The following is a 24,537-nucleotide window of genomic DNA, read 5'->3' on the forward strand; positions in this document are numbered from 1 at the left end:
CAAACACATATACTAGTCTATTTTGGAAAACCTTGTAAGTGGTGACTGGCTGACCAGAATATGGCCATATTGTGTGACTAAGATCCCAACTTTATTTAAAAAATATTAGGTAAGCAATTCCTGATCCCATTTGAAGTTCCAGTAGTGTCTGGCAAACTGAAGATGCTTGAGGTTTTTTTTGGATGAGAGTAGAGCTTTTTTTCTTGAAACCCTCCCAAACTCTTCCAAACGGAAGGATGTCGGATTGTAGTTTTGGATACTTCAGCAAATCTCCAGCTGTAATCCTTGGATATATTTTGGCCATTCAAATCATCTTCACAGTACAATGAGACAATATAGACACACGTCCTCTTCCAGAATTATTCAGAACATTTCCAGTTGACTGGAACTTCTTAATTGTTACCCTGATGGTGGAAATGACGATTTTCAATGCTTTTGCTATTCTCTTATAGCCACTTCCCATTTTGTGAAGCTCAACAACAAGGGGTCTATGTGTTACGTCATATTCATGCCCCTGTGAGAGGAAGTCATGGTTGAACAATTTCCTGTTCCTAGTCACCCAGGTTTATTAACAAATGCAAAATATCAATGGAAATATACTTCAAATATATATATTCTCATATGAATTCATATAGATTACCTTTGCTGTGTCTGCAGTTGTTTGGTATCTGAGAGCAGAGTATTTCTGTGTATTTTGTAAAACAAAAAATCAAAAGGTTAAACAACAGACATATTTTCACAGCCTTTTTTGCTCAGATGTATCTTTATATACCTATACCTATATACTGTATCTATTCCTATAGCTATATAGGTATAGATATGTATCTAAATGAACATAGGAATGCAAAATATGCATTTTGCGCATTGGGTTTCGTGATTTGGATTTGAATTGTTAATAACTCTCATTTTAGGTATTTTCTATAATTATTATTTTGTTTGTGATTTTATCATTCTTATTTTTCTGGGGTGTTTTTTTATTTAAGGGACATAAAACCTTTTGGTTTCTTTTGAAATTAGAAGCAGTAATGCACTACTGGGAGTTATCTAAATGCATTGGGTGAACTAATAACATGAGGCATATATGTGCAGTGACCAATCAACAGCTCCTGAGCCTACCTAGGTATCCTTTTTTGAAAAAAAGATACAAAAAAGAACACCACAAATTAGGTAACAAAAGTAAATTTAAAAGTTGTTTACAATCGCATGCTCTATCTGAATCATGAGCGAGACATTTTGGATTTCATGCCTGTTTAATTTCTTTGTTCTTTTCTATTTTAGGGCCAAGGTGAGGAAAACTAGGGGCCGAAGAAGGGACAGTTTTAGCAAATTGTTATAACATAGTGAGCTCAATGAAGATGAGTGTAAGTTGTAAAGCACACTATTTAGAGACAGGTTTAATTTAGTTTTAGGGCAAGCGGAGTGCTAATTAATGCTCCTGCTTGAGCGTTAATTGTGCTAGAAGATTTTTGCGCTCATTGTAATTCGACGATCGCAAAAATATGAAGTTAGAATATTGCGTGCATGTTCACCTATTCCCCCTTAGAAGTCAATGGAGAAAAAAAGTGTTAAAAAACCTAACACCCCACTCTCGCACAAACCTGATCACATACTACCATTTGCTATAAACCAACATAAAAATATGAATATTTGATATTCCAATTTTCTGCATATAGCAGAATATGTTCTATTTATTCAGAAAGAATATTTCTACATGTATCTGATGGTATTTAGGTACAATATATATTTATACCTATATATAAAGATAATTATATATATAGGTATAGATATATACAGATATTTATGGGAATATCTATTTGAAAAAACCTAGAACAAATTATGCAGTGTACAGAACATTGGAATGTATAATATTTACATGAAATACCTAGTTAAAATATTTATTACATATGAATATTGCATAAATATGCTTTTACATTTTTTCCTCTACTAAACGGCAAAGGGCTCCAATGCACTTAAATATATATATATTTCTAAATATGTATACATATGTATTTATGTGTTTATATATGTCTGTAAATACATATATACACATTTAAATACATAAATAAATATGTACACATATATAAACACATATATATATATATATATATATTGTATATATATACATAGATATCTCTCTTTAGAAATGTATATGTATGTATCTCCATGTTAAAGCCCTTTGCCTGTCTTTTTTTTTCTAACACATGAGATCTCATATCTTTGAGCCTTTATAATTTTTGTGTGCAATTTTTTTAAAGCATTTTTATTAGATGATATTATTATGAGTGTAACTGTACTTCGTAATGCATTTTTTATTTGTTTTCTGCAACTTTTTTGCAAAACAGTTAACCAGAGTTCTGAAGTTGCGGTAATGATCCTATCTTAAATCGTGATTGCACTCATATGATTGAGTTTACTTTCAACTCGTAATACGAGCGATAAGCCTGATGATCGATATACCCCTTATCACCTGGGGCACAAAGGTTTGCGCTACACTGGCAATCTAGCCCCTAATGGGTTTTTGAGAAGTACTGTTATGTTTGTAACACTTTTGCTTTTACTGAATAAATACAGTTTTTTATGAATTTTTGTTTGTTTATTTAAAATGTTATCTTATGCTTTTTTATTCTACATATTTTATTAAAAGAATACTGAAACAATGGTCTGAAACTGGCATGTCTGTAAAAAGAAAACAAAACTATTAAACAAATTAACTTTGTGTTATGTTTATATATATGTGTGTGCATTTTATTAATCACTCCCTTTTTTGCGCACCTATGATTATATTTGTCATTATTTACAGAAAGAGCGATGATGTACACACACCTCCTTTAGACAAACCTTAGTGTACACAAAAATAGTAAATATATCATCTAAAACCCCTCCCCTGTAACTCAAAAATTAACCATGGGGATGTGTGTGTTAGCATTATAAAATAGTGCACTGACATAATCTGGTGCAAACTGGTGTAATAATTATCTGTGTAACCTCAATCATAAGGTCAAAAAGGGAGGTTTAATACATTTTATTGATGGTATCCATCAGTTAAGTAGCTTATTGATGAGAAGCATCAATACAGCATTGCCTCTGTTCCGTTGGAAAACAAAGGAATTTAGGAGATTTGTCTCATTCGCCTCATACTGAATTTAGGAAACTGGAAGATATGAGAAAGAAAGAAGTGGAGTGAAAGAGGTTGAAATGCAAGCAAGAGATGGGAATTAAGAGAACCAAGATAGGCAGTTCAAGACAAGAACAAGAAAAAACAATTAGTACCAAAGTACAGAAACATCTATACTCTTACGGACGTGTGATATGTGTTTATTTTTATTTACCTTTTATAAACCATCCAAACTCTTAAAGGGACATTTATTGTATAATATTCTCCCTTTTAATGTATTCCAATGATCCGTTTTACCTGCTACATTGTTACTTTATCTGCCATATTAAAACAAATATTATGATCAGATTTTATGTGTTGTTTTCAGGATTCATAGTTTAAAAGCAATAGTGAAAAACGGATTATATATATGCTAAGCAAAACAGGCCAACATTTTAAATACTCTTGATAAGGGGTGTCAAACAATAATGTGAACACTGGGCTTTCTGTTGATTTCAATGACCCTTAATTTGAAAACCTATGTGACAACTATGTAGGGCAACGTACTACTAATAGACCTCAAAGTAGTATCTTCGAGACAATTATATAATTGGAAGTTAAGTGGTATTTTTCAAGTTCCAAAACACTAAATATTATATCATAGATTTCAACATTATCTAATGTTGTTTTGTTTAATATACTGTATATATATATATATATATATATATATATATTTATTTATATATATATATATGTTCGAAAAGAAGAGTGCTGGAAGGAATTCAGCGCCAGTTAGTGTGCCCACCAAAAATATATATTGTTATATTTAGGAATTTGTAAACTATATCTTTTGTCAAATGAGAACATCAAGATAATAATGGTAGTGGTCTCAGATTATAGGATAACAATACTGATAGCTGTAGTAATTTTATCTCTTATCTAATGAGAACATAAAGATAATAGTGGTAATAGTTCCAAATTGCAGAAAAATAATGCTGGTAGCGGCGGTAATAATCCCAAGTTGTGAGATGAGATGGTGAGTCTTAGCAATTCGGGAGTTTCAAAACAGTTAATATCCACTGAGGCTTATATAAACTACTTACTAGACACCACCCCAATCGTATGAGGTAAGTGTGAGGCGTGATCAGGCAGATTCCCAACAAGTGCTGTGAATGCTGTGTAGTTCACTTTGGTCTCAAGCTCCGCCCATGTTGTCTCCAAACTGTTATTCTCCCAACTCTAGTAAGAAATTTGTCTCCAGATAGTAGGATAAGTTGGCACACAGATAGTCTCCTCAGTAGATTGCCATGTATTCAAGCACTGTAATGTATTGCAAACTAAGCAGACCAGATCCTCTGAGTTGTCCGGTAAACTCTCCAGGTATATATGACAGGAACAACTGCAAACGAGTGTGTTTCACTCTGATGTGTGCTTTGTGGTCTAGCACTGTAATGTAGCGCAGACTAGGCAGGCCAGAGTCTCTGAGCTGTCTGGCAAGATCTCCTCCACGATCAAGTGAAAACAGGTGTATGACCAGGTGTATGATGTATCTTTCAGCTTGCTTGCAGAGTTCAGGGTGTGGTTAACAACCACAAAAAAAGGTTTGCACACCCATTAACAGGTATCTTGCAGCTGTACTAGTTACAATTGCATTCTACTTCCCATACTATATATATATATATATATATATATATATATATATATATATATATATAAAAGCAAAGTCCAGAATAGAACTGTACACCATATATTGTATATATCATCTGCCAGGGTGCAATGTCAAAAAAAGTATTTATAATGCAAAAAAAGGCAGCACTCACTGGTCTTCCATATAAATAAAATTTAGCTTTTATTAGTACAAAAGAGGTTTAAAATTCAGGGATAATTTTAAACCTCTTTTGTACTAATAAAAGCTAAATTTTATTTATATGGAAGACCAGTGAGTGCTGCCTTTTTTTGCATTATATATATATATATATATATATATATTTTTTTTTTTATTATATAAAAAATATTGTATGATAGAATTAATACAAAATTATAAGCATAAAATTATGAACCCATTTATCAAGCTCCCAGAAAACAAGCTCCCTAGCCAGGGAACATATCCACCCACATTTAGCCAGGGAATATATCCACCCACATTTTGTGCTGCAAAGCCAGCATCTGCTACCACATATTTATCTTTGCACAAGTAAAAGCTTATTCTGCCCTCCCTCCTGCTTTCACACGATCAGTTTCACAAGAACTAGGTTTGTAATAATCCTGGAAGAGTCAGTCTGGGAAGTCCAGCCCATATTGAAATGGTGATTGGCTTAAGAAGCAGACCACAATCCTGCACCTCAAAGACCCAGAAGTTGCTTTCATAGTTTGATAAATAGTGTAAATGCTTTACTGAAGAACTGTGAATACATGTTTTGTATGAATACAAGGTTATGTATACAACATATACTGTAAGTCTTTTAAAAAATTACTTTGGAGATCATTCAGTTCCTTGGCTGAAATCTTATTACACCTATAAGGAGTGTATAAATACACAACAAACAAATCAACAGCAAAGAAAAATATAATTCTTATCTGTAAACTATAGCAATTGATACTGAGATAAATCAAAACTAACCCACAATTAAACTGGGATTATAACGCCTCAATATTTTATGATCTTTAAACAGCAAACCAAGCCAATGAACAACGCATGTTTTCTATAAAATGTCTGGCCAATTCATTACAAGCACTTTGCAAGAGTGGGTCACTTATTTCCAACATCCAAAGCTTCAGCTTTTTCTAATCAGCTAAGCCAACTTGGCAACTGCACAGTGTTGTTCATTGATTTAAGTATTTGTCAAGTGGGGAGTTGAGTTCATTCAAAATGTAACCAGCAACCTAGAAATGAGAGACAATCTTTTATGAATCACTGAGAAAAAAAAATGCTTGTATTTCTAGATCTAAGCCTTAAATAATTAAGAAAGGCTTTGTTATCTTTTATTACGTGTTAGTACTAAGAGATTAGCCTTGATTTTCCCAAGGGGAAAAAAAATTGCAACCCTTTTGACCAATGTTTACTAAATGATGATTTGGAAAGGTCAACTGGTTCCTTTCAATCTCTATTGGTTGGTCTGTTGTGGTTTAATTTTAATTTTAGTATTTTAAAGGACATTAATCAGTAAATAAATGTTATTTATAATGAAGCATCAGTAAATAAATGTTATTTATGATGAAGCACGCAAATTAAAGATTAGCCTGAGAATAATATAAACATGTATATTTTTGTATTACATTAGTTGGTTAAAGGGATATTAAAATTAGTATTACTTTTATGAAACAGATAGAGAATGACGTTTTTGAGACTTTTCCATTTACTTCCATTACCACGTTGTGCACCAGCTCCTACTGAGCAATGGCAAGAGTCCACAGTGTGTAGATGTATGAGTCAGTGATTGGCTATTGTTTGTCACAGGATAAAGAAGCTGGCAAATTGAAGTACATTTTGAAATTTGTCAGATAATATTGACTGCATGTTAAAATTGCAATTTCTTTTTAATATGCACTTGTTGATTATTTAATTATAATGTACTTAATGTTCTTTTAAATATTAAAGAAATAAGTGTAAAGTTTTACTTTCTTCAAAGTACCTTAGATTCTATAAATTAATAAATGGCACCATGTTAAAACCTAGGTTTACCTTATCTAATCTCTTCTGCTAAAGACATTTAGTAAAAGATAAAGTATATAAACAATGGCTTTGTGGAAGTAATTTTTGTTATCTGGGCTTAGACTTTTTTTCAGCCGGCTCTCCCCATTGATGTCTATGGGGAAATTGTGCACGAGCACGTAAAACCAGCTCACCGCAGCTTTCAGCAGCGCTGGTATTTTGCTCTACGCTCACTTCTTGCCTGTTAACGCCGGGTTTTTATAAACCAGTAATACCACCGCTGTAGGGAAGTGAGCGGTGACAATAATGTGCAAGTTAGCACCGCACCCCTCATAACGTAAAATTCATAATCTAGCCGAAAATGTTTAACGAATACCCCTTGCTCACTTTGTGGGTTTTTTAAAAATGTAACTCCTTTTGAGTCAGTATTTATTAGAGCATATGAGATATCACCTGCCAACTCAGTAAGTAGTGTATTCCAGTTCATTGTTGCAGTAATATCAGAGGGAGCTAGCTGGGGAACTCTTAACTCGCCCAGAATGCTTATACGACACTTTTTCTAGTGATTTGAATATTGTGAGTATATTTCCTATACGTGCATGGTGATTTGAATATTATTGAATTGGATATACTGTACCATTGGAGCACTTTCTTGTCCCTTTATATTTTAAAGTGTCCTGAATTTGAATTTGAATTATGCAAGGAGTGGCGCTTTTGTTTGGATCCATTGTTCTCAAGTGGGGATATTTGCACAGCCTCACGTTTTATGGTCAACTATGAAACATGATGTGGGGGACTATTTTGCTGAATGTCAGATCTGTACCACTATAAGACCCAAAAAAACTTAACCCGTGGGGTTACTTAAGTTGTTACCTCAATTTCGCCATCTTTTTCAAGGTTTAACATTGTTTAATAAAATAAATGATTACCAGGAGGTTCTGAAGGGGCATGTGTCAGGACTGTCAACTCTGTACTTGTAGCATTGGGCATCTATGTTGCGGCAGCAAGTTACTTATCCAGTTACACATGATGCAACACCCTCATTTATATTGCTGCACACACATTGTAGGGTTCATTTTGACATGACACATATTTGCAACATTCCATCTGTTGCTTTGCCATCATTGATGGTGTGTTTAGTTGTCCTGCCTCTTGGCATTTCTGTTATCTGGTTGTCTTGTTACTGATTCCTTACCTGGGTGATGCTGGTTGTGTATCTGCTGGGCTTTCTTCCATTTGAGTTACTTGCTGCTGGTGTCCAGACCTCTGAAAAACACTGTTTAATTGAACTAAGCCGTCATATAATGGTGGCACTCCTAACACAAACAAAGGGTAAAAAGTCAGCGCTTCTGAGGTAAGGAGTAGTTACAAAAGAGAAGATCAATAATTATCACAGTGACAACTGGTGGTCACACAGTGACAACTGGTGGTCACACAGTGGACAATATTCTTAAAGGACCAGTCAACACAGTAGATTTGCATAATCAACAAATGCAAGGTAACAAGACAATGCAATAGCACTTAGTCTGAACTTCAAATGAGTAGTAGATTTTTTTCTGACAATTTTAAAAGTTTTGTCTATTTCCACTCCCCCTGTACCATGTGACAACCATCAGTCAATCACAAATGCATACACGTACCATGTGACAGCCATCAGCCAATTACAAATGCAAATACGTATATGCTGTGAATTCTTGCACATGCTCAGTAGGAGCTGGTGACTCAAAAAGTTTAAATATAAAAAGACTGTGCACATTTTGTTAATGGAAGTAAATTGGAAAGTTGTTTAAAATTACATAGTGTATCTGAATCATGAAAGTTTAATTTTGACTTTAGTGTCCCTATATGAGTCCAAAGTCCACAATAATACATATGATCCGATGTCTTAAAAGTCAAATTTCCCAATGGTATAAAAGTGCAAACCACGCAAAGGGGAGTGCACAATAATATGCAATGATCCTCACCAAAGTGTATACTGCTCTCCTGGGGGTGCATAAGCGAATTTCCCCCGAGTGTAGACAAAGGAACTGAATAATATAAAAAGAGAGAAGCGCAACCTGGACTCAAGTGAAAGCCTTTTAATAACAATGTTAAAACCTTAAAAAATGGTATTCAGCGTACCAGAATAAAAAGTATAATAGGCACATCAAATATACTCCTAAGGCAGGTGAATGCCGTGAAGTCTTACTGCCTCCCTGTTGCTCCTGGTTCACCATCCAATAGGGGTCAGGTGAACCCATCCCAGATTTACGTTTGTCTGCCTTTGGATCAGCTGTGTTAGGGATCCATTTGGAAAGTCTCTTACTGCAATGAAACACACGTCCTATTGCAAAAACCTGTTGCGATCACCTAGGGGTGTGTGTACGTCTCAACATGCATTTCGTTCCCCAGCGTGGCAACTTTGTCAAGAGATGTACATTGACAAGAATACTTAGCCTTTAAATACCCTATCTGCAGGGACCCAATTTTAAAAGAGGATTTTGTATCTATCCATATAGAAAAAAGTATAACATATGCTGACACAATACTATACTTAGATATTCGTTCTCTGTCTGCATATATAATTACATTCAATATTGTTTGCTACAATAATAATATTAGCGAGTGTGTTAAAGTATTTAAAGGGATATTCCCACATATTGTGTTAAATTATCTGGAGACATTGCTCATGTTTTCATAAGTCTCAGAAAGAGAGCGATGGACATATATCTAATAGTATCAATACAGAATAAACTTTTAGATACCCCATCTAGAAAGACCTAATTTCAGAAGATTATACATATCCACATTAGTAACAATATAATTTTTACAGGAATATCGCTATACTCTGATATTAGTTCTCTGTATACATATACAATTATTGTTAATGTGTGCTTTAGAATATTTAAAAGGGATATTCCCACATATTAAGTGAAATTATCTAGTGGCCTTACTCATATTATCATAGGTCTCATGAAGAGAGCAATGGACATATTTCTATTAGTATAGATACAAATTAATGCAATAACATAAATTAAGTATAGATACCTAATACTTGGATTACTTTATTTAGATCAATCAAATTCAAACCAAGAATGCCTGTATGTCTAAATGTATATTTAAACTCTTTGGATGTAAGCTTTTTAGGGTATAGATCTAGAAGGTTTCCATTTCCTAAGTTTTAGCAATCTGTTATGGTCTAATTTATTATGATGGATCCATTTAATCACTTTCAATGTTAAACCTGCTGGGTCACTATTATGTTCCTAAGTTTTGGCAATCTGTTATGGTCTAATTTATTAGGGAGGAACCATTCGATCACTTTCAATGTTAAACCTGCTGGGTCACTGTTATGTCCTAGCACACCTGAAATTGCTCAACAAATGTCCCTGTGGGCCAGATTACAAGTGGCACACTAATTTTTTTATCACTCATGATAAAAACTGTGCTCAAGGTAAAATAATTCACTGTGGGGTTATCAATGGTATTACAAGTTAAGGAAAAAGTTATTGTGAGAGCAAAAGACTCAGACGCACAAACTTCAGGACTTTGGATATCGCCACCACTCTCTCTCCCCCATAGACTTCTAAAGAATGCATTAGAGAAAGCCTTTTCCTATTATTGTTTGCAAGCTACCCCACACTGAGCTAGATCAACTGCACTAAAGCAAAAGGTGCATTAGCAATACTTCATATTCCTATGTTCTTCACTTAGAAGATAATGTTCTTCTTATTTTTATATACTGTGTGTGTATACATGTGTATATATGTGTATGTGTATATATGTGCTTATATGTATGTATGTATATGTGCACATACATATTTAGTTTTTTTTTTTTTATTGTTTTGGGTGGGGTTTTTTTTTAGATAAGGGCTTTGGGCACAAAAGAGCTGAATGCGCTTTTAAGGGCAATTCCCATACAAATGCCCCTTTAGGGGCAATGGGTAGCTTAGGTTTTTTTAGACTTAGGTTTTTTATTTTGGGGGGTTGGTTGGTAGGGGGTTTTACTTTTAGGGGGAACTTTGTAATTTTTTAAGGTAAAAGCTGATTGCTTCAGGGCAATGCCCTACAAAAGGCCCCTTTAAGGGCTATTGGTAGTTTATTGTTAGGTTAGGGGGTGTTTTTATTTTGGGGGGCTTTTTTGTTTTTAGATTAGGTTTATTTGTTATTATTTTGGATAATTTTGTTTATTATTTTTTGTAATCTTAGACCTTTTATTTTTCGTTAATTTTATTGTTTTAAAATAGTAATGTTAGGTTACTTTATAGTTTAAACTTTTTTTATTTCACAGGTAAGTTTTTTTAAATAAAGATAGTTATATTGTAAATTTAATTTAATAGTTTAATTTAGTGTGTTGCGGTGTGGAGGGGCGGCGGTTTAGGGGTTAATTGGTTTATTTTACTAGTAGCGATGTGGGGGCGGTAGTTTAGGGGTTAATAGGTTTATTTAGTTTTGGCAATGTCAGGGGCGGCAGATTAGGGATTAATAACTTTTTTAGTGTCTGCAATGTCGGGGAGCATCAGATTAGGAGTTAATAACTTTATTTAGTGTCGGCGATGTTGGGTTGGCGGATTAGGGGTGTTTAGACTAGGGGTTTATGTTAGGGTGTTAACATAACTTTCTTTTCCCCATAGACATCAATGCGTTACAGCGATCGCCATCCTGCGATCGCAGGTGTTAGTTTTTTTCTGACACTTTCACCCCATTGATGTCTATGGGGGAAAGCAGGCACGAGCACATAGAGTCAGGCCTTGGGTTTTGTGCGGTATGGAGCTTATCGCAACATAACACATAACAAGAGAAGGGTTTTCAGTATGTAAGTGAATTAATTGTGCCGCACATGAAAATTCAAGTCTAAGCTAAGTATGTGTTGGTTCTTCTATTTTCATTACTAGGAGACACCATAGAATAGTTTCAGTTAGCTTCTTGCTCATGATCAGTTGAGGGCCTCGCCGTACCAACGAGACTTCTTAGAATATCTCGCCTGAAGGTTTTAAATATCAGGCCCTCTGCAATAAAACAAGTAAGTTGTTTGCTTTTTCAGACACAATTTTTTTTATGTTTATTTTGATTTAAAATGAATTACAGGTTGATTCTTCCTCTATTTTAATGATTTCTCCCTGACTTTTGTCACAAGTTATTTACCCTGATGGAAAATTGTATGGATTGTGTTTGGGTTTATTTTAGGTACCCTGGCTTATCTAACACTTCCCAGCACTGCACAGGTTGTGCTGATTGCTGGGACTTATAGTTCCATACATCTCATAATGGACGCATTTAGCCGCTATAGCATAAACAATCTGTACAAAAAAATTACAGGCTATCTAAGCGGAGGTAGTAGTAAACCAAACTGTGCCGTTTTAGCCAATGTTGTAATGCCTTGAATGTGATTGACTATAAACTTGCCCATAAATATATATATATATATATATATATATATATATATATATACTGTATATATATATATATATATATAGAGAGAGAGAGAGAGAGAGAGAGAGAGAGAGAAAGAGAGAGATGGATTGATAGATAGACAGAAAGATTATAGATAGATAGATAGATAGATAGATAGATAGATAGATAGATAGATAGATATGCTAATTATTCTGAACATATAATGCTATATTACAAGTGGAATGCAAAAAATATTAGAACTTTGTTTAAGTTAAACCAATAGTGCTCATAATAGCCAAAGTTATATTTCATCGCTTGGGTGGTTGTCTTAGGGAATGCTAACATTTGTATATCATATAGTGAGAGTGTGCTAAATCCCTCACATTCTAGGCTTCTATAGGGGTGTGCTGAAAAACTCATGTTGGTTATTGCTTGAGCGCTAATATGGTGGTAAGATAAACCTCCACTCAACTCAAGAAGTGGATTTTTTTACTTAGTTATGTACTATAGTATTTCAATGAAATTTAAATAAGCTAAAAGTTTTAACCCATGCCTCCCTGGGAGAAAGTGCAACAAGTACAATTTTCAGTTGTATTTTACAGCAAAAGGAAGCAAAATAAATATTAAACGTATATTCCAATAATGTTTTACTTTCAATAATGAAACAATTTATGTGTTGTTGAAATGTTGAGTTTTTTGGTTCTTTAACTATAAAATACTTCACATACACATACGCACATATAAGTATATATAAACACATACAAATATACACACCTACATATACACCTTTGAGCCATTCTCAGTACCACACTGTGGGCTAAATTACGAGTGGCGCATAACTGTTGCCCACGAGCAATAAATTATTTATCCCAGCTCTTTGCGTGTCAGAAAGAGTGGACGTATTACAAGTTGAAAATAAATGCGTTCGCTCAAGAGCAATTGAATTTACCATGTGTCGGGATAGCCAACTTCAGAGCTCTGGTTAACTATTACGCTCAAATAAAAATAAAAGTTGCACAAAACAAAACAAAATGACATTTAAAAGTACAGTTACACACATAAGATACTATCTAATATTTATTTTATTTATTTTTTAAATTGCATTAAAAAGTTATAGAAGCGCATAGATATGAGGTCTCAGGTGTTAGAAAAAGAAAAAAGGACTGCATTTAACATAGAGATACATAGATATACATGTCTAAATATGTATGTATATGTATGTGTATATATATATATATATATATATATATATATATATGTTTATATGTGTGTACATATGTATTTATGCATTTATATATGTATATATATATATATATATATATATATATATATATATACAGTGGGGCAAAAAAGTATTTAGTCAGCCACAAATTGTGCAAGTTCTCCCACTTAAGAAGATTAGAGGGGCCTGTATTTTTCATCATAGGTCTACCTCAACTATGAGAGACAAAATGTGGAAACAAATCCAGACAATCACATTGTCTGATTTGGAAAGAAAATATTTGCAAATTATGGTGGAAAACAAGTATTTGGTCAATCTCAAAAGTTCATCTCAATACTTTGTTATATATCCTTTGTTGGCAATGACAGAGGTCAAACGTTTTTCTGTAAGTCTTTACAAGGTTGTCACACACTGTTGCTGGTATGTTGGCCCATTCCTGCATGCAGATCATCTCTATAGCAGTGATGTTTTGGGGCTGTCGCTGGGCAACACGGACTTTCAACTTCCTCCAAAGATTTTCTATGGGGTTGAGATCTGGAAACTGGCTAGGCCACTCCAGGACCTTGAAATGCTTCTTACGAAGCCACTCCTTTGTTACCCGGGTGGTGTGTTTGGGATCATTGTCATGCTGAAAGACCCAGCCACGTTTCATCTTCAATGCCCTTGCTGATGGAAGGAGGTTTGCACTCAAAATCTCACGATGCATGACCCCATTCATTCTTTCATGTACACGGATCAGTCATCTTGTTCCCTTTGCCGAGAAACAGCCCCAAAGCATGATGTTGACACCCCCATGCTTCACAGTAGTTATGGTGTTCTTTGGTTGCAACTCAGCATTCTCTCTCCTCCAAACACAACAAGTTGTGTTTCTACCAAACAGTTCTACTTTGGTTTCATCTGACCATATGACATTATCCCAATCCGCTTCTGGATCATCCAAATGCTCTCTAGCATACTTCAGATGGGCCCGGACATGTACTGGCTTAAACAGGGGGACACATCTGGCACTGCAGGATCTGAGTCCCTGGCGGCGTAGTGTGTTACTGATGGTAGCCTTTGTTACGTTGGTCCCAGCTCTCTGCAGGACATTCACTAGGTCCCCCCGACTGGTTCTGGGATGTTTGCTCACCGTTTTTGTGATCATTTTGACCCAACGGGGTGAGATCTTGCGTGGAGAGATTATCAGTGGTCTTGTATGTCTTCCATTTTCTAATATTGCTCCCACAGTTGATTTCTTCACACCAAGCTGCTTGCCTGTTGCAGATTCAGTCTTCCCAGCCTGGTGCAGGTCTACAATTTTGTTTCTGGTGTCCTTCGACAGCTCTTTGGTCTTCACCATAGTGGAGTTTGGAGTGTGACTGTTTGAGGTTGTGGACAGGTGTCTTTTATACTGATAACAAGTTCAAACAGGTACCATTAATACAGGTAATGAGTGGAGGACAGAGGAGCCTCTTAAGGAAGAAGATACAGGTCTGTGAGAGCCAGAAATCTTGCTTGTTTGTAGGTGACCAAATACTTATTTTCCACCATAATCTGCAAATAAATTCTTTCCAAATCAGACAATGTGATTGTCTGGATTTGTTTCCACATTTTGTCTTTAATAGTTGAGGTATACCTTTGATGAAAAATACAGGCCTCTCTCATCTTCTTAAGTGGGAGAACTTGCACAATTGGTGGCTGACTAAATACTTTTTTGCCCCACTGTATATGTATTTACAGACATATATGCACATAAATACATATGTATACATATATAGACATATATCTATAAGTGCATTGGAGCTCTGTGTAGTCAAGGAGCTCAAAACAAATGAAATCATAGTTATGCAATATTCATATTTTACAAAGTGTTTGTGTATTTACTGTAAATTTTTTACAATTATGTATATATGGCTGTATGTATCTATACCTGTATATAATTATATATATATATATATATATCAGGGGCGTATTATGGCCTAGGCCAACAAGGCAGGGGCCTAGGGCGACAGATTTGAGGGGGCGGCACTTTTTTATATATATAAAATTTTTACTATCTGTTTTGGCCAGTGTTTTTTATTTTGAGAATAAGTAATTATATGCGCAGAGTGCCCACCTCCCCATGCTCTCGGAACCCCCAACCACCACACGTGCCGGCTTTACATGCAGCACCACTCTGTACCCCATGCTGCAGTACTATTTGCTCCTCGTCGAGTTCCAGCCAGGTCATGTTCCTATACAGCACAAGGTACATGACCGGACACTGGAGAGGAAGACAAGAGCAGCTAGAGAGCGTGGAAAAAACAAAGTCTTCAGATCTGGCCGGCAAGTCAAACAGGTTACTTACTACAACCAGCCAGAGCAACCCACCGGCCAGCATTTTAAAGGAGCATCCCAAATTGGTATTTCTGTCTGGCTGTTCCTCTAGGCTAGCTGATTTTCCAAACTTGTATTTGCCTCCACACCACCCATAAATGTCCATCACTAGTCTGCCCAGCCATGTCCCTGCCCACATCTAGGGAGTCCTGCAGCTCAGTTCACCTGCCAGACACTGTTGGAGACCGCTGCCCTGAGCCTATAGCTGCGGACTGTGCTATACACCAGCTGCTGCTATACACCAGTGCTGTTGCCAGGATATGGGGCTCTTATCACCTGCCAGACACTGGAGGAGATGATGACATAGCTGGGCTGACTGTAATAAATGAAAAAGTAATATTGAGCAGCTAGTAATGAATATTTTGTCTTTTAAAGGAAAATGTATGTATTTTTTTTCTTGAGTGCATTTTGAAGAGGGTATTTAAGAAGGTATTTAAAATGCATAAGGAGTTTTTGTCCATGATGTGTAAAGCAACACAAAATGGAAATTTAAATGCACATTTATGCAGGTATTTTGCAAATAAGTGCTCAGTTGATATCAACTTTGCAAATAAAAAAAAATATTTCAAACCCTTTAATTTCCTTGTGACTATAATATATAGATGTGTACCCACCACACATATAACCGTATGTACAATGCCATAATCATATCTCCACCCCACATTCATCTAAGAAAACATAACTGCATACTTCTTTGTCAATTTTACTCCATTGTATTCGTATTCTTTTTTTAAAAAAAAAAAGCAGGTAGGTAGGTTGAGGAGTGTGCCTGTGTCTGGAGCACTATTTGGCCACCTGCTTTTCAACAATGTATACCAAGAGAACAAAGTAAATTTGATAACAAAAGTAAATTTAAAAATGCTTTGCTTAATCTGAATCTTCACAGCTACACACATTAATATGTACTGTATATATATATATATATACACACAGACACATATATAGATATTTGACCTGGGTGTATGCAGGGTTTATTAAAAGTCACATTATACCCTGACCGAAAAATATTATGGCCAAAAAACAGCCTAAAGCCTAGGGGGGTGGGGGGTTAGGGGGCAGCAGAATTTTGAGTGCCTTGGGCAGCACAAAACCTAAATACGCCACTGATATATATATATACACACTATACACTACCCTAGCTGTTAGCCACTTGCAGCCAAATCCTAAAATACAGAGGAGTCCCTTCACACCTCTAATAGAAAAATAGATGAAAATCAAAGAATGTAGGATAGCGCAGGTACCACAGCTAATATATACTGATCTAAGAAAAGGGGGAGTAATTTACATAAAATATATAAATCTGCGATCAGTTATACCAAATACAGGTGGCCCTCGTTTTACAACGGTTCAATTTACACCGTTTCAGAATAACAACCTTTTTTTCCAGTCATGTGACTGCTATTGAAAAGCATTGAGAAGCAGTGCATTTATTAAAATAGCCAGTAGATGGAGCTGTCCGCTTGTGTTGCAGCAAAGCCAAGCAAGCTGACATTAATCAGTTTAACCAGACCTGAGCTATCGAGCAGATTTAAAAGGAACAAGATCTTCCTGTCTATAAATCAGTCCAGATTGGAATGCATAAAAAGAACTGTTTGCAGAAAAATGCAAGTAAATTCTGAGTTGTGTGATTATTTTATTAGGTTTATAATGCTGTTTAGCATTCAAAGTCTTCATTTCAAAGCTTTAAAAATAATGTATTAGGTGTTACTTATGACAATTTTGAGAGGGGCCTGGAACCTATCTCCCTCATTTCCCATTGACTTACATTATACACTGGGTTTCAATTTACAACGGTTTCGATTTACAACCATTCCTTCTGGAACCTAACCCCGGCGTAAACTGAGGGCTACCTGTATAGTAAAAATAGAAAGAAATATGTATAAAAAATGAACACAAATAAGTAAAAAATATTTAAAAATATAAATAGTAAAATACACAGTCCCAAAAGTTCATAAGAGTAAGGTCAGAACAAAAATTCTTCATCAATTTCTCCCCTTTTGGGTGTGCACTTACTTCCAGTCCCCTCAATCCTATGAGGTAAGAATGTAGCAATATGACTGATGGGCTAGGCACCTCCTGTAGTATGGGTCAAGCTGATCGTGGATCTCTGGAAATTCCAAGGTCTTGTCACTGTTTGCTTGTGTAGAAATCCAGCACACACCCTTGGTTCTTGTGCTCTCTTAGTGGATGGAAACTTTCAATTCCGGTACCCAATTATGCAGAAAAAAAACAGAAAAAAGTACATAGTGTAAAACCGTTTTTAATAGGAATACAATAAAAACACACTAAGTTCCACTCACATTTAAAATCCTCAACTAATGAGGCATGAAATCAGCACATAAATAGGACTAGCAAAGTCCAGCAGCAGTTCGTAATAACAAAGATATCCCAGTTAACACCAGGTGCTCCAGTCATGCAGAGACAAAACTTGGTCCAATGCAAAGATAGGAGAGTAACCTTCCCTATAATTATAACCTTACGCGTTTCGAAGGGGTTAAAATAGTTCGATTCCCTTCTTCATCAGAGGTAAGTGATAATCCATCTAAACTCACCTTAAATAGGGCCCATAAAGATTAGATTGCTACATTCTGTAATTGCGATTGTCAGTGTGACACGCAAAGGGTATTTCCGGTCGCTGTGGAACGCAAGTCGTCACTTCTGGACTTGCGCAATGGCAATCAGAAAGACAACCTTCAATCGGATAAGTTGTCCTGGATACCAACAACAATCCGCTAACATTCGCGAATCGGAAAGGGGCAATATATTACTTTGCGTGTCAAACTGATTTAAAAACAAATCTATACTACTTTATAATATTCCTAAAAACTGAAACCACTTATAAATATACTTGATAAAAGTCTCAGGGTTACGCAAAATAAACACTCATATTATCTCAAATATTCAGGATAGATTGATCCCACTAGGGTTACAGAGGTATACACAATATAAAGATAAACATAAATCCTACAATTATTTACCATATAGGATTCAGATTAGATAGTACATATGACCCAAAAAGCATATAATAGAATGGGTACGTTTTCATAGGACCTGATATAAATAAAAGATTATTAGGAACCTTAAAAATACAGCGAGCAAAATAGCTAATGTTAATATCAATAGAATAAAATTATTAAATAAGGCATTAACAATATTATTATACTTATCAATTATAAAAAAGGATTATAAGCAGGCTAATAATAAATATATAAATAATAAAATGAATGAAATGTGACCGTAGTCTTAAAAAATAAATAACATCTGTAAATTAATTATAGCAGTATATACCAAATATTTTAAAAAAATTAAATTATTTTAAAATTTTAAAATTCCATAAGTGGGGAAGAAACACAACAGATATTTGGTCACAAGGATCCCAAAACTAGACATTACTCAGAAATTGTCCCTTAAAAAAGGGAGGGGCTATTTACAGAAAAGCTGCAATATCTATATCCACATTCAATCCTGCAGGGGTTCTAGTATTGAATGCATGGATCCAAAAGGTCTCCCTCTGTCTTAACAGGGTTTCCCTGTTACCACCTCTTTTCCCTTTGAAACGCGTAAGGTTATAATTATAGGGAAGGTTACTCTCCTATCTTTGTATTGGACCAAGTTTTGTCTCTGCATGACTGGAGCACCTTGTGTTAACTGGGATATCTTTGTTATTACGAACTGCTGCTGGACTTTGCTAGTCCTATTTATGTGCTGATTTCATGCCTCATTAGTTGAGGATTTTAAATGTGAGTGGAACTTAGTGTGTTTTTATTGTATTCCTATTAAAAACGGTTTTACACTATGTACTTTTTTCTGTTTTTTTCTGCATAATTGGGTACCGGAATTGAAAGTTTCCATATGCTTTGGTGTGTTTTTTTAATAGGGGGAGGGGCTTATATGGTATTTAAGTTTGGTATTTACTTGTGTTCTGTTGGTCTGATGAAGGGTTGTATGCCCTGAAACGTCAATTGAATAAAGGACATCTTTTGTTGTCAAGCCCAGTGAGTGCTGTTTTCTTCTGTTTATATTTGAAATTTCACTCAGCAACCTAACCAAGGAACCAAGTTTGTGAGAGTGCACCTGTCTCTACCTTTATAGAAATATGCATTTATGGATAAATAGAACATGTTCTTCTAAGTGAAGAACATTGGAATGTGAAATTTTAATATTTTGTGTCTGGTTTTTCATTAATAAACTTTTGTTTTTAATTTATTAAATAGAATTATAACTTAAATTCTTTATTTCAATATATGTTTTGTATTTTGTCATGTAAATTATCAAGCAATAATTTCAGGTCTCCAAAAGCACAACATTTTTCAGCAGTAATAAGTATTGTTTATGGGTTTAACACTTAAATCACCACTTGTAATATTAAAGGTATAGTTAAGTTTTTATGCCATCCACTTGTAGTGGGACGGGAAAGGGGGTAGGGACTCCTAGACAAGAATACTCTTATAACACTAGATTGTGTGTTATTCTTAGGGCCAGATTTATAAAAGTAACATCGTACATCTTCGCCCCTGTCTGCCTGACATCGCGTCCCCACATTTATCATTGCACGCTACGGCTAGTGTGCAATGCCGCCCCCTGCTCACCGCAACTTATCGCGCAAGCAGGGTCTGTCAATCTCCCCTGTTTTAAAAAGATTGAGATACGCCACATAACAGGTGGCAAAGTGGGTTAAAATACAGCGGTCTGATGACTGCTGCTTCTTAACTCTGGGCTACAAGTTCACTCATACGAACATGCACCAGGGAACTTTTGATAAATCTGGTCCTTAGTCTGAAACCATGTGCTATTAGTTGCATTCTCGATGTAATCAAGGCCATAATGCACAATGGTCATCTCATTTTCTTTAATAAATTTGCAATCATTCATAACACTAGGATAATTTTACTTTTATGATCCACAGAGAGAACCAAAATAAGCGCTTCAAAGCCAAGGTTGATGAATAAAAAACTGTGTGTTTTATTAGGACATTTAAAAACAAAGAATGTCCACAAAGGACAAAAAGTAATCCAGGTTAGTGTAGCAGGCACACAGAGCAGACATGTTTCGTGCTCAGGTAGCACTTGATCACTGCTTACCTGTGCACCTGCAAAGGCCTGCCTTTTAATTACACAAATTTAAAGTGATACATTACACATTTCATTTAGACAACCTGAATAAGTGAATATCAAGAGTAAATCTGCATAGTTAATCTATGTATTATATATGGGAATATAGCAAACTTTGCAAAGAATTGATATTATGCTAGAATGCAAAGAAAACTGAATGGAAAATGTTTTTATATTAAATAGCAAATTTGTATATCTTAGTTTAACATTCTTTGTTTTTAAATGTCCTAATAAAACACACAGTTTTTTATTCATCAACCTTGGCTTTGAAGCGCTTATTTTGGTTCTCTCTGTGGATCATGGATTTTGCTCTTTGGCGTGTGAAAAACAGACACGCTGAACCAACAGCTGCCATAGCCAGTAAGTAAGGGATTTAAATATCCCGCCCTCCCCTTTACTAACAGAGCCGTCTTTACTTCCAGAGAACAGAGCATTATCTGTGCGCTCCGTTGTGCAGGTTATTGTTGGACTTTTTAATTTTACTTTTACTTGGCAACAATTTAAGATTTCCTTATTTCTTTATAACAAGTATATTTTTCGTTTGTGACACTTTGCTGTGTTATATTTGTTTCTAATAATATATGTTTTTATTCAACAGTTTTATAAAATTGAAATATGTTGTTTAGTGAAATGTTATGTGTAAAGTTATCTTTTGTTGCTAATTTATTCTGTGATTCTACGTTTTTTAATGGTTTCATTTGTTAGACTACTGTATAAATAGGTTGATCTCATATTTAAATTATTGCTAGGTATCTTGTACATATTTATTCCTTATTAGAATATTTATGGTAACTATATAAAAAGAAGACATTGCTAAAAGTTTCAGAAACTTGGCATGATAAATATACTGCCAGAGGTTAAAGCTTATACATAACTAACTCATATTAATGAGACGTTAGAAAGCACAGAATCTTTATTTTTTTCCCAGAGTGAACGTCAGTGTAATAATAAGGTAACTTAAATCATCTCCAAAGAGATAGAGATGAATTTGGAATATGTGACTCTCTTTGGTTACTAAATAAAAAACATTTAAAGATTTTTCAAGATGTTTTAAGATGAGGTGTTTTAGAAAGCATTATTATTATTATTTATTTATAAAGCGCCAACAGATTCTGCCGCGCTGCCCATGGGTACAAAGATAAAAGTATTTTAACAACACTAAAGGAAGCTCCGGTGCATTAATAGGAACTTGGTTAAACCTCCCTTATCATGAACCTGCTAACTAGTACTTTTTAGCACTGGTTATTTAGCAGGTTCACGATAAGGGAAGTTTAACCAAGTTCCTATTTATGCACCAGAGCTTCCTTTAGTGTTGTTAAACTAGTGTTTGTTTTGTTATCTGATTCTCTGGATCATTTTAAAGGGAGCAGAGTACTTTCATATTGCGCTTTGTTTTTTGCATTCAAAGATAAAAGTACAACAGAGTAACAATACAATAAAAGACAACATTTTACAGACAAATACAGGTGGAATTGAGGGCCCTATTCCTGTGTGAACTTACAATCTAGATGGGTAGGAGGATAGGAAACAGGAGGTGGGGACTGCAAAAGTGAGAATGATATTAGTGAGGAGATAGATGAGGGCCACTGTTAGGTAAGTGAAATTAATTTATTACTGAGTCGGGTGATACGCTTCACTGAACAAAAAGGTCTTAAGGAAACGTTTAAAGGAGGAGAGGTTAGGGGAAAGTTGACAGCTTCAGAAAGTGCGTTCCAAAGGGTTGGTGCCGCTCAAGAGAAGTCCTGTAGTCTAGCATGAGAGGAGGTGATGGTAGAGGACACAAGGAGCAGGTCATTGTTGGATCTTAGGGGGCGGGCTGAAGTATATTTGTTGATGAGTGAGGACAGGTAGGGTGGGGCAGCATTGGTGAGGACTTTGTAGGTTAGGGTGAGAATTTTGAATTTAACTCTGCTGTGAATGGGGAGTCAGTGAAGGGACTCACAGAAAGGTGCAGCAGAAACAGAGCATCGAGAGAGGTGAATTAGCCTGGCAAATGCATTTAGAATGGATTGAAGGGGAGAGAGGCAGAAGAGAGGGAGGCCAGTTAGCAAGTTATTGCAGTATTCAAGTCGGGAGATTACCAGGGAGTGGATTAGCTGTTTAGTCGTTTCAGCGCTCAGAAACTGATGAATTTTGGAGATATTGCGTAGGTGGTTGCGGCAGGATGAAGAGAGCGATTGCATGTGGGGAATGAAGGACAGATTTGAGTCAAGTGTGACTCCAAGGCAGCGGACTTGGGGTAATGGGGAGATAGTGGTGCCGCCAACAGGGATTGTAAAATTAGAAACTGTAGTAGAGTTAGGGGGGGATTAAAAGTAGTTCGGTCTTGGACATGTTAGCATTTCAAATTTTCTATACATCCTTATTGAGAATCTCCATTATTAGCTAAGTTACTTTACAAAATAATTTTGTATCCAGTAAAAAGTAATAATATTCATGTACTGTAAGATAAACAAACTATAGACCATTGTATTTAATAACAATGTGTAATAATATACACAGTTGTAATTCTGAGTTAAGGGCAAAAGTACTAAGTAACAAGAAAGAATACAAGTTCATTTAACATTAAGGAATATTGTAAAAATGACATGATCTAAATTAAGCATGTTGTTTGTATACTATTCACTATGGGACTCTATGGCCTAGAGAAAGTGGTTGTTACAGCACCACTTTTTCTGTCCTTCAATACAAAACTCTTTAGCTCTTTTTATCCAAATGTATAGAAATAAATGTACCAACAGCACTGTTTCTTCTGCATAAAAAATCCTTTATTTAAGTTACATGAGGTACAGGTTAAAAAAGTAGATAGCTAAGTTTCAGGCTGTCTCAGCCCTTATTCATGCTTAAATAAAGGCCTGAGATAGACTGAAAAGTATTTGTCTACTATTTTAAACTGTGCCTCATGTAACTTCAATAAAGGATTTTATATATACCTTGGAACTCTTCTCTGTCCAACACTTTTTCATATATTATATCCCTTCAAATCACTATTAAAAAAATGACATTCATAAAATATATATCTAAAATATATATATATATATATATATATATATATACAAACAAATATATATTACTTTTAATATGTATTTATATGTGTGATGTACTTTATTTTAATATGTTTTATATGTGATTTGTTATACTTTCTTTTAGCCCTAACAATTTACTCCAGACTCTAGTTGATGTAACTTTCTTGGCGCTATTATGTGTTGCGCTTAAGCACAGCACATAACTCACAACTTGTAATTTGAGAGATTTTTAGCTCACAACTTTTTGCCTCTGATGTATTTATTATTAGATTGTGTGCTATTCTTAGGGGTTAAACACAAAGGTAAAGCCCTGTTTGGTATCCACAAGCATTGCAGCTCCCAAGCCAAAGACAGCTGGTGATTGTCAAGGTAATGTGACTGTCACTCCAGATTGGTTCACCGGTTGTTTCCTTCTTGGGACAAGCCATTCTCTGGTTCCCAAGCTTTACCTTTGTATTTAACCTCTTACAGTGATTAAACACATAGGGCTAGATAACAAGAGGAGTGAAATAAATAGGTGCATTATCTTGCCCTGAGTCCCTCGCTAAGAAGAGCATAATCTGGGATTACAAGTGATTGGTAAAAAAATTATTACAAATGATTACCCAGAGGATCTTTATGCGGCAGACAATTTTTTTAGAGTTCCCTATACTTTTGAATAGTACAGGGAGTCCAATTAGTGCACATTTTTACAAGTGTTGCTC

The sequence above is a fragment of the Bombina bombina genome, chromosome 1 (genome assembly GCF_027579735.1).
Source record: "Bombina bombina isolate aBomBom1 chromosome 1, aBomBom1.pri, whole genome shotgun sequence".
NCBI lineage: Eukaryota > Metazoa > Chordata > Amphibia > Anura > Bombinatoridae > Bombina > Bombina bombina.